At 44.7% G+C, this 10876-nt stretch overlaps 1 protein-coding gene across 1 annotated transcript in view; it reads right to left on the bottom strand.

Annotated features, from left to right (window-relative positions):
* The window catches only part of LOC128704745 (ubiquitin carboxyl-terminal hydrolase 2), a 52338-nt gene that overhangs the window by 20758 nt on the left and 20704 nt on the right, over nt 1–10876 (bottom strand). The gene's annotated exons all lie outside the window — the stretch shown is intronic.

The following is a 10876-nucleotide window of genomic DNA, read 5'->3' on the forward strand; positions in this document are numbered from 1 at the left end:
GGTAATGTAATTTACATGTAATAAAATATTATCAGCTATAAAATAGAGCCAGTAATGTACTGTGCATTACTGGCAGATTATGCTAGGCTGGACCTAATCACCTAATGCACCTAATGCACAAATTAACATTAAGATCGACAACACTCTAATTACCAGACATAATGAGGGCAAATTCCTAGGCCTATACCTAGACAACAACCTGAATTTCAGCACCCATATCCAACACATAACCAAAAAAGTATCCAAAATGGTTGGGATCCTCTCCAAGATACGATACTACGTGCCGCAAAATGCCCTTCTCACACTATACCACTCACTTATTTATCCATACCTCACCTATGCTATTTGTGCTTGGGGATCAACTGCAGCAACACACCTAAAGCCAATAATAACCCAACAAAAAGCTATAGTAAGAATAATCACTAAATCCCATCCCTGGCAGCACACCCCCCCACTCTTCAAAGATCTAAACTTACTCCCAGTTCAGTACATCCACACTACTGTGCAATCTACATCTACAGGACCTTAAACTCCAATATCAACCTTGACCTAAAACGCTTTCTTGATAGTTGCGACAGAACCCACAGGCATAACACCAGACACAAACATCTCTACGACATTCCCCGTGTCCGACTAAACCTTTACAAAAATTCACTGTATGTCAAAGGCCCTAAAATCTGGAACACCCTACCTGAGAACTCTAGAATTGCAGACACATTCATCACCTTCAAAACTACCATTAGAAAACATCTTATCTCCCTGATAAACCCCATCAACTAACTACACGAATACCACCTGGTGGTTCACACTTACACTCACTCACCCATTTGACCATAAACAGAAATATTAATCTCAATCTTAAAATAATGAATCCTATGATACTCCAATACTGAAACTATGTACTGTGCCAAAACAAAAGCATTCACATTGCTAAACTCACAAACTAGTATTTAGTCACTTAGCCATAATACCAACTTACTTCATAATTTGTAATATTTTAAAATAAAGAATTAAACTAAATCTGCCCGAAATGCCTAGCCATGCTAAGCGTTCTAGTGGTACACTCTGTAATCATTATTTAACTACATGTAAACCACACAACAACCAAATTCTGTAAATTCAACATTGTAATCTTTATAGAGAATAAACTTTGAATTTGAATTTGAATTATAACACTGTATAAGAATATAAAGTCCCTTCAGTAGCTCTACTGACCCATGGTAGGCTGGTTCTACTCACCCAACCATTCTAACCAAACCATACCCCGGCCGGGATTGAACCCGAGGTCAGAGAGTCTCAAAACTCCAGCCCGTCGCGTTAGCCACTAGACCAGCTAGCCACAATAAGATTCATCCAACTAGGTATATTTCTACACCATAGGAAGGTTAGCACAGGCACCACTGTGACCACAAATGCAAGTTTTTACAGACGAATCTCCAGCCAGCATGGACGTGACGAACTCTAGCTCAAGTCCCTTCACTGCCGTCAACCATTTTATTATACAGCTTCTCCTCACTTAACAACGAGGTTCCATTCCTAAGAGTAGGTTGATAAGTGAATTGGTTGTTAAGTGAGGAGCACACTGTATTGGTAATGGGTTTGTGTCAACCATCTTTGATATTGTTTTAATGTCACCTTTGTACCTTTTATAACATTTTAGTATATTTTTAAATGTTATACAGTAGTGTAGTGTATACTGTAATGAAGAGAATAGAGAAAATCAGCTTTAATATACATTATTTAGGTATGCATACTGCTCAGAGAGCTGGTTGTAAGTCAGAGTCATCGGTAAACGAGGCTGTATTAATTTTTAATAATAGGATCACTTCAGTAGGTCTACTGACCAATGCTAGGAAGGTCCTCCTCAAACCCAATCATTCTGTGTGTCTAGTTAATGGTCCAGGTCAGACCAAAACATTGTCGTAAGATTCTGTCTCCCATGAGAGGGTTATTTGTGTATTGTTCCAGTCATGATATTGTGCCTTTTTTGCTCTTCAGAGGACTGATGAGGACAAATGTCCTAGGGAGGATGAATGTCCTGGGGAAGATGTACCTCTGTAATCCTTTGACTACCGCCCACAGGATGAGTATGTGGTGACTACCGCCCACGGGATGAGTATAGGCTGCATGATAAGGATATTTAACAAAAAAAATAACAGGAATAAAATTGTCATTGATGCGCCAGACAAGGTTAAAGTGAGACGTAATCACTCTACCAAGGACAGCGTCATCACTCTACCAAGGACAGCACAGAATTCCAATGGAAATAAGTCAAGGACCACACTAGTAAGCCACTGGTAGGTGATACAAGCACTAGTAAGCCACTGGTAGGTGATGCCAGCACTAGTAAGCCAGTGGTAGGTGATACCAGCACTAGTAAGCCACTGGTAGGTGATACAAGCACTAGTAAGCCACTGGTAGGTGATACCAGCACTAGTAAGCCAGTGGTAGGTGATAAAAGCACTAGTAAGCCACTGGTAGGTGATACCAACACTAGTAAACCACTGGTAGGTGATACAAGCACTAATAAGCCACTGGTAGGTGATACCAGCACTAGTAAGCCAGTGGTAGGTGATGCCAGCACTAGTAAGCCAGTGGTAGGTGATACCAGCATTAGTAAGCCAGTGGTAGGTGATACCAGCACTAGTAAGCCAGTGGTAGGTGATACCAGCACTTGTAAGCCAGTGGTAGGTGATACAAGCCAGTGGTAGGTGATACCAGCACTAGTAAGCCAGTGGTAGGTGATACAAGCCAGTGGTAGGTGATACCAGCACTAGTAAGCCAGTGGTAGGTGATACCAGCACTAGTAAGCCACTGGTAGGGGATACCAGCACTAGTAAGCCACTGGTTATTCTTCGAAGGTTAATTATCTTGAATGAACCTGGGTTATTAGCCCTCCAGTGTTAATCCTAGGTTATTAACCCACATGTTAATAATCTTGGGTTAACCTGGCTTACTAATCTCTTCAACTTAACACAGCAAGCCAGAATCACACAAGCCAGGTCAAACACGCTTGTGCAGAACCTATCTACCAAGAATAGGTAGGTTCCTAACTTTGAGTTACGGCCCCATATTGTGGCCCATAACTGGCAAGCTTATTATAAATTATATCAGATATAATCCCAAGTCACACTGATGGATTTAAGTTGATCTATAATTTAATCACTGGTGGAAGGGATCCTGATCCAGGGAATTGGATTTACGCCCTCCTTCCTTAGATCAAGGCCTCTTACCCTCTCTAGCTGGTGCAGTGTGGGTTTAGCAAATCCTTGTGAATATAATGATAATTATTATGATGATGACAATAATAATGACAGTAACAATCACAATGACAATAATAATAATGATAATGACAATATAATGATATAATCATTATGATAATATGATAATCACAAAAATGATAATAATGATAATTATGACAGGGTGGATAGGGGGGCAATGTGGCAGATGTTGCAAGTGTATGGTGTAGGAGGTAGGTTACTGAAAGCAGTGAAGAGTTTTTACGAGGATAGTGAGGCTCAAGTTAGAATATGTAGAAAAGAGGGAAATTTTTTCCCAGTAAAAGTAGGCCTTAGACAAGGATGTGTGATGTCACCGTGGTTGTTTAATATATTTATAGATGGGGTTGTAAGAGAAGTAAATGCGAGGGTCTTGGCAAGAGGCGTGGAGTTAAAAGATAAAGAATCACACACAGGGTGGGAGTTGTCACAGCTGCTCTTTGCTGATGACACTGTGCTCTTGGGAGATTCTGAAGAGAAGCTGCAGAGATTGGTGGATGAATTTGGTAGGGTGTGCAAAAGAAGAAAATTAAAGGTGAATACAGGAAAGAGTAAGGTTATGAGGATAACAAAAAGATTAGGTGATGAAAGATTGAATATCAGATTGGAGGGAGAGAGTATGGAGGAGGTGAACGTATTCAGATATTTGGGAGTGGACGTGTCAGCGGATGGGTCTATGAAAGATGAGGTGAATCATAGAATTGATGAGGGAAAAAGAGTGAGTGGTGCACTTAGGAGTCTGTGGAGACAGAGAACTTTGTCCTTGGAAGCAAAGAGGGGAATGTATGAGAGTATAGTTTTACCAACGCTCTTATATGGGTGTGAAGCATGGGTGATGAATGTTGCAGCGAGGAGAAGGCTGGAGGCAGTGGAGATGTCATGTCTGAGGGCAATGTGTGGTGTGAATATAATGCAGAGAATTCGTAGTTTGGAAGTTAGGAGGAGGTGCGGGATTACCAAAACTGTTGTCCAGAGGGCTGAGGAAGGGTTGTTGAGGTGGTTCGGACATGTAGAGAGAATGGAGCGAAACAGAATAACTTCAAGAGTGTATCAGTCTGTAGTGGAAGGAAGGCGGGGTAGGGGTCGGCCTAGGAAGGGTTGGAGGGAGGGGGTAAAGGAGGTTTTGTGTGCGAGGGGCTTGGACTTCCAGCAGGCATGCGTGAGCGTGTTTGATAGGAGTGAATGGAGACAAATGGTTTTTAATACTTGACGTGCTGTTGGAGTGTGAGCAAAGTAACATTTATGAAGGGATTCAGGGAAACCGGCAGGCCGGACTTGAGTCCTGGAGATGGGAAGTACAGTGTCTGCACTCTGAAGGAGGGGTGTTAATGTTGCAGTTTAAAAACTGTAGTGTAAAGCACCCTTCTGGCAAGACAGTGATGGAGTGAATGATGGTGAAAGTTTTTCTTTTTCGGGCCACCCTGCCTTGGTGGGAATCGGCCGGTGTGATAATAAAAAAAAAAAAATAATAAAAAATGATAATCATAAAAATAATAGTAATGATAATTATAATAATCATTGTGATAATTATATAATAACAATTATAATGATTAATAATAAAAATAATGGCAATAATAATGATTAATAAAAATAATAATAATAATAGTAATAATCATTCTTGCCTAACAACATTCCAGAATAATTCTACATATAGGCAGTAAATCTTTATAAACCTTAGCTCTTATCAAGTCTTAAGGAAGACTTTTAAGACTTCCACTGAGAAGTCTGATAAGATATTAAGACTTGAAAGACTGACACAGAATGAGAGATAAGTTGTTGCCCTTGTAGGACATAAGGTGGAGCACTGCAAGAGGCCTACTGGCCCATACTAGGCAGGTCTTTCTCAAACCTGCTAATAATATTGATCCAACCCATTACCAGTGTTACCCAAGGAATAAGCTTTGATACCCCCTCTCACTCATGTGCAAGTCCCACTCAAATCCAGCCCCTCTCACTCATGTACAAATCCCACTCAAATCTAACCCCTCTCACTAATTTACAAGTCCCACTTAATGGAGACTTAACATAAATAGAAATCAGAGTGGGGACCTGTCACTAGTGGTGTTCCACAGGGGTCAGTGTTAGGTCCATATTTGTTAAGTTTATTCTGGTACAGGTACGCAATTTCAGTTATGTAAATTATCATACATAGTAACGTGTGTAATGTGACATTAAGAATTACAAATAACAGGAGTCCTAAGGTTATATTTTAACTTTTAATATCATTGGTAAGGCCTTGTTTAGTGTCCAGGTTCGATCCCTGGCAAGGATGAAAACATTGAGCGTCTTTCCTTACACCTGTTGTCCCCATTCACCCAGCAAGCAAGTAGGTACTTGGGTGTTAGTCAACTGGTGTGGGTGGTATCCTGGGGGATAAGATTGAAGGACCACAATGGATATAAGACAGATAGTCCTCGATGATGCGCTGACTTTCTTGGGTTATCCTGGGTGGCTAACCCTCCAGGGATAAAAATCCAACAAATTATTATCTCTCTTATCTCTTAGATGTGCTGGAAAACATACAGAAAAGGGAGGATAGAATGCGACTGAAGTGTACAAATGGAAGACAAGAATATGTAAAAGGGATATAAATACTGTAATGTGTTTGAAATATCACCAAGACAGGACTCAGCGATGATTCAAGTTGGTAAACTTTAAGTTTAGAAAGAATATAGGAAAGAACTGATGTGGCAGTAGAGTTGTAGATGAGTGGAAGAAACTACCAGGTAGTGTTATTGAAGCAAGAATTTTGTGTAGCTTTAAAAATAGTTAGATAAGTACACAAGTGCGAGTTGAACCTACCTAGCATGGTCCAGTAGACCTACTGTGATGTTCTGAGTTGAGCTTGCCTAGCATGGTCCAGTAGACCTACTGTTTACCTGGAGAGAGTTCCAGGGGTCAACGCCCCCGTGGTCCAGTCTGTGACCAGGCCTCCTGGTGGATCAGAGCCTGATCAACCAGGCTGTTACTACTGGCTGCATGCAATCCAACGTACGAGCCACAGCCTGGATGGTCAGGAACCGACTTTAGGTGCTTGTCCAGTGCCAGCTTGAAGACTGCCAGGGGTCTGTTGGTAATCCCCTTTATGTATGCTGGGAGGCAGTTGAACAGTCTCGGGCCCCTGACACTTATTGTATGGTCTCTTAACGTGCTAGTGACACCCCTGCTTTTCATTGGGGGGATGTTGCATCGTCTGCCAAGTCTTTTGCTTTCGTAGTGAGTGATTTTCGTGTGCAAGTTCGGTACTAGTCCCTCTAAGATTTTTCAGGTATATATAATTATGTATCTCTCCCTCCTGCGTTCCAGGGAATACAGGTTTAGGAACCTCAAGCGCTCCCAGTAATTGAGGTGTTTCATCTCCGTTATGCGCACCGTGAAGGTTCTCTGTACATTTTCTAGGTCAGCAATTTCACCTGCCTTGAAAGGTGCTGTTAGTGTGCACCAATATTCCAGCCTAGATAGAACAAGTGACCTGAAGAGTGTCATCATGGGCTTGGCCTCCCTAGTTTTGAAGGTTCTCATTATCCATCCTGTCATTTTTCTAGAAGATGCGATTGATACAATGTTATGGTCCTTGAAGGTGAGATCCTCTGACATGATCACTCCCAGGTCTTTGACGTTGGTGTTTCGCTCTATTTTGTGGCCAGAATTTGTTTTGTACTCTGATGAAGATTTAATTTCCTCGTGTTTACCATATCTGAGTAATTGAAATTTCTCATCGTTGAACTTCATATTGTTTTCTGCAGCCCACTGAAAGATTTGGTTGATGTCCGCCTGGAGCCTTGCAGTGTCTGCAATGGAAGACACTGTCATGCAGATTCGGGTGTCATCTGCAAAGGAAGACACGGTGCTGTGGCTGACATCCTTGTCTATGTCGGATATGAGGATGAGGAACAAGATGGGAGCGAGTACTGTGCCTTGTGGAACACTGGGAGCGAGTACTGTGCCTTGTGGAACACTGGGAGCGAGTACTGTGCCTTGTGGAACACTGGGAGCCAGTACTGTGCCTTGTGGAACACTGGTAGCGAGTACTGTGCCTTGTGGAACACTGGGAGCGAGTACTGTGCCTTGTGGAACACTGGGAGCGAGTACTGTGCTTGTGGAACACTGGTAGCGAGTACTGTGCCTTGTGGAACACTGGGAGCGAGTACTGTGCCTTGTGGAACACTGGGAGCGAGTACTGTGCCTTGTGGAACACTGGGAGCAAGTACTGTGCTTGTGGAACACTGGTAGCGAGTACTGTGCCTTGTGGAACACTGGGAGCGAGTACTGTGCCTTGTGGAACACTGGGAGCGAGTACTGTGCCTTGTGGAACACTGGGAGCGAGTACTGTGCCTTGTGGAACACTGGGAGCGAGTACTGTACCTTGTAGAACACTGGGAGCGAGTACTGTGCCTTGTGGAACACTGGGAGCGAGTACTGTGCCTTGTGGAACACTGGGAGTAAGTACTGTGCCTTGTGGAACACTGGGAGCCAGTACTGTGCCTTGTGGAACACTGGGAGTGAGTACTGTGCCTTGTGGAACACTGGGAGCCAGTACTGTGCCTTGTGGAACACTGGGAGTGAGTACTGTGCCTTGTGGAACACTGGGAGCGAGTACTGTGCTTTGTAGAACACTGGGAACAAGTACTGTGCCTTGTGGAACACTGGGAGCGAGTACTGTGCCTTGTGAAACACTGGGAGCGAGTACTGTGCCTTGTGGAACACTGGGAGCGAGTACTTTGCCTTGTGGAACACTGGGAGCGAGTACTGTGCCTTGTGGAACACTGGGAGCCAGTACTGTGCCTTGGGGAACACTGGGAGCGAGTACTGTGCCTTGTGGAACACTGGGAGCGAGTACTGTGCCTTGTGGAACACTGGGAGCAAGTACTGTGCCTTGTGGAACACTGGGAGCGAGTACTGTGCCTTGTGGAACACTGGGAGCAAGTACTGTGCCTTGTGGAACACTGGGAGCCAGTATTGTGCCTTGTGGAACACTGGGAGCGAGTACTATGCCTTGTGGAACACTGGGAGCGAGTACTGTGCCTTGTGGAACACTGGGAGCGAGTACTGTGCCTTGTGGAACACTGGGAGCGAGTACTGTGCCTTTTGGAACACTGGGAGCGAGTACTGTGCCTTGTGGAACACTGGGAGCGAGTACTCTGCCTTGTGAAACACTGGGAGCAAGTACTCTGCCTTGTGGAAGACTGGGAGCAAGTACTGTGCCTTGTTGAACACTGGGAGCGAGTACTGTGCCTTGTGGAACACTGGGAGCGAGTACTGTGCCTTGTGGAACACTGGGAGCGAGTACTGTGTCTTGTGGAACACTGGGAGCGAGTACTGTGCCTTGTGGAACACTGGGAGCGAGTACTGTGCCTTGTGGAACACTGGGAGCGAGTACTGTGCTTTGTGGAACACTGGGAGCCAGTACTGTGCCTTGTGGAACACTGGGAGCGAGTACTGTGCCTTGTGGAACACTGGGAGCGAGTACTGTGCCTTGTAGAACACTGGGAGCAAGTACTGTGCCTTGTGGAACACTGGGAGCGAGTACTGTGCCTTGTAGGACACTGGGAGCAAGTACTGTGCCTTGTGGAACACTGGGAGCGAGTACTGTGCCTTGTGGAACACTGGGAGCGAGTACTGGGCCTTGTGGAACACTGGGAGCGAGTACTGTGCCTTGTGGAACACTGGGAGCGAGTACTGTGCCTTGTGGAACAGAGCTTTTCACCGTAGCTGCCTCGGACTTTACTCTGTTGACGACTACTCTCTGTGTTCTGTTAGTGAGGAAATTATAGATCCATGTACCAACTTTTCCTGTTATTCCTTTAGCACGCATTTTGTGCGCTATTACGCCATGGTCACACTTGTCGAAGGCTTTTGCAAAGTCTGTATATATTACATCTGCATTCTTTTTGTCTTCTAGTGCATTTAGGACCTTGTCGTAGTGATCCAATAGTTGAGACAGACAGGAGCGACCTGTTCTAAACCCATGTTGCCCTGGGTTGTGTAACTGATGTGTTTCTAGATGGGTGGTGATCTTGCTTCTTAGGACCCTTTCAAAGATTTTTATGATATGGGATGTTAGTGCTATTGGTCTGTAGTTCTTTGCTGTTGCTTTACTGCCCCCTTTGTGGAGTGGGGCTATGTCTGTTGTTTTTAGTAACTGTGGGACGACCCCCGTGTTGTAAGTTGAACCTACCTAGCATGGTCCAGTAGACCTACTGTAGTGTTATGTGTGAGTTTAACCTACCTAGCATGGTCCAGTCGACCTACTGTAGTGTTGTATGAGAGTTGGACCTACCTAGCATGATCCAGTAGACGTACTGTAGTGTTGTGTGTGAGCTGAGCTTACCTAGCATGGTCCAGTAGACCTAGTGTAGTGTTGTGTGTAAGCTGAACCTGCCTAGCATGGACCATTAGGCCTCCTGTAGTATTATCTGTAAGTTGAACCTGCCTAGCACGGACCAGTAGACCTACTGCAGTATTATCTGTAAGTTGATCCTGCCTAGCATGGTTCAGAAGACCTACTGTAGTATTATCTGTAAGTTGAACCTGCCTAGCATGGACCAGTAGGCCTCCTGCAGTGCTCTTCCTAATGTTCCTGGCCAGTGACTATTCTTGAAGTGTATAAATGGGTCGAAGGAACAATGTGGAGCAGACAATAGTGTCCCGACAGACAGCAGGTAAATTTAGTGCCAACAGCAGGAGTAGCTGGCACAGTGCCTGCTAGAGTGTTGCAGTGACAGCTGGCACAGTGCCTGCTAGAGTGTTGCAGTGACAGCTGCATCATCGCTCTCGAAGACATCTTACAAGACAGTGACGTCAATGACCCACCTTCCTGGCTTTGTGACATCTTACAAGACAGTGACATCTTACAAGACAGTGACATCAAGGACCCACCTTCCTAGCTCTCTGACGTCTTCTGCTGGTGTTCACTGTAGCTGTACCTGTCACTGCTGCTGCCTGCTGGAAGCAGTGCAGCAGTAGCAGCAGCAACACACTGCCCACTGCCAGCAGGAACACAACACTTAATGTATCTCTCAAGGAACACAAAATGAGAGATAAGTAAGTCTGTGAGGGAAGGTAGTGTTGCTTGTGTCTCATCCCAGAAGCAACACAATACTCAAAATCTCTCTTATACAACACAAGACGAGAAATAAATCTCTGCGAGGAACGGTAGTGTTGTGTGTGTCTCCTTGTACCACTTATCCAGTGGCTAACTTGGGCCAGTAGGTCTGATGTAGTGCTCCTTCCTTAAGTGGATGTGACTTGGGCCAGTAGGTGACTTGGACCTGGCTAGCATGGGCCAGTAGGTGACTTGGACCTGATTAGCATGGGCCAGTAGGTGACTTGGACCTGACTAGCATGGTCCAGTAGGCCTTCTGCAGTGCTCCTTACTTCTTATGTGCTTACATGTTCAGTCTGTGAGAGGAAACACAGGATCCATAGCTTTAAGAAGAGGTATGATAAATCTCATGGAGCAGGGAGAGAGTGGCCCTAGTAACGATCAGGTGGGTCCAGGAGCTATGACTCGACCCCTGCAACCACTACACATCACTACCCACACTACAGCCAACTAGCTGATACACTCCACACAGGGTCCCTTCTAGACACTGGCT

This window comes from Cherax quadricarinatus, chromosome 99 (assembly GCF_038502225.1).
Source record: "Cherax quadricarinatus isolate ZL_2023a chromosome 99, ASM3850222v1, whole genome shotgun sequence".
In the NCBI taxonomy this organism is placed as follows: domain Eukaryota; kingdom Metazoa; phylum Arthropoda; class Malacostraca; order Decapoda; family Parastacidae; genus Cherax; species Cherax quadricarinatus.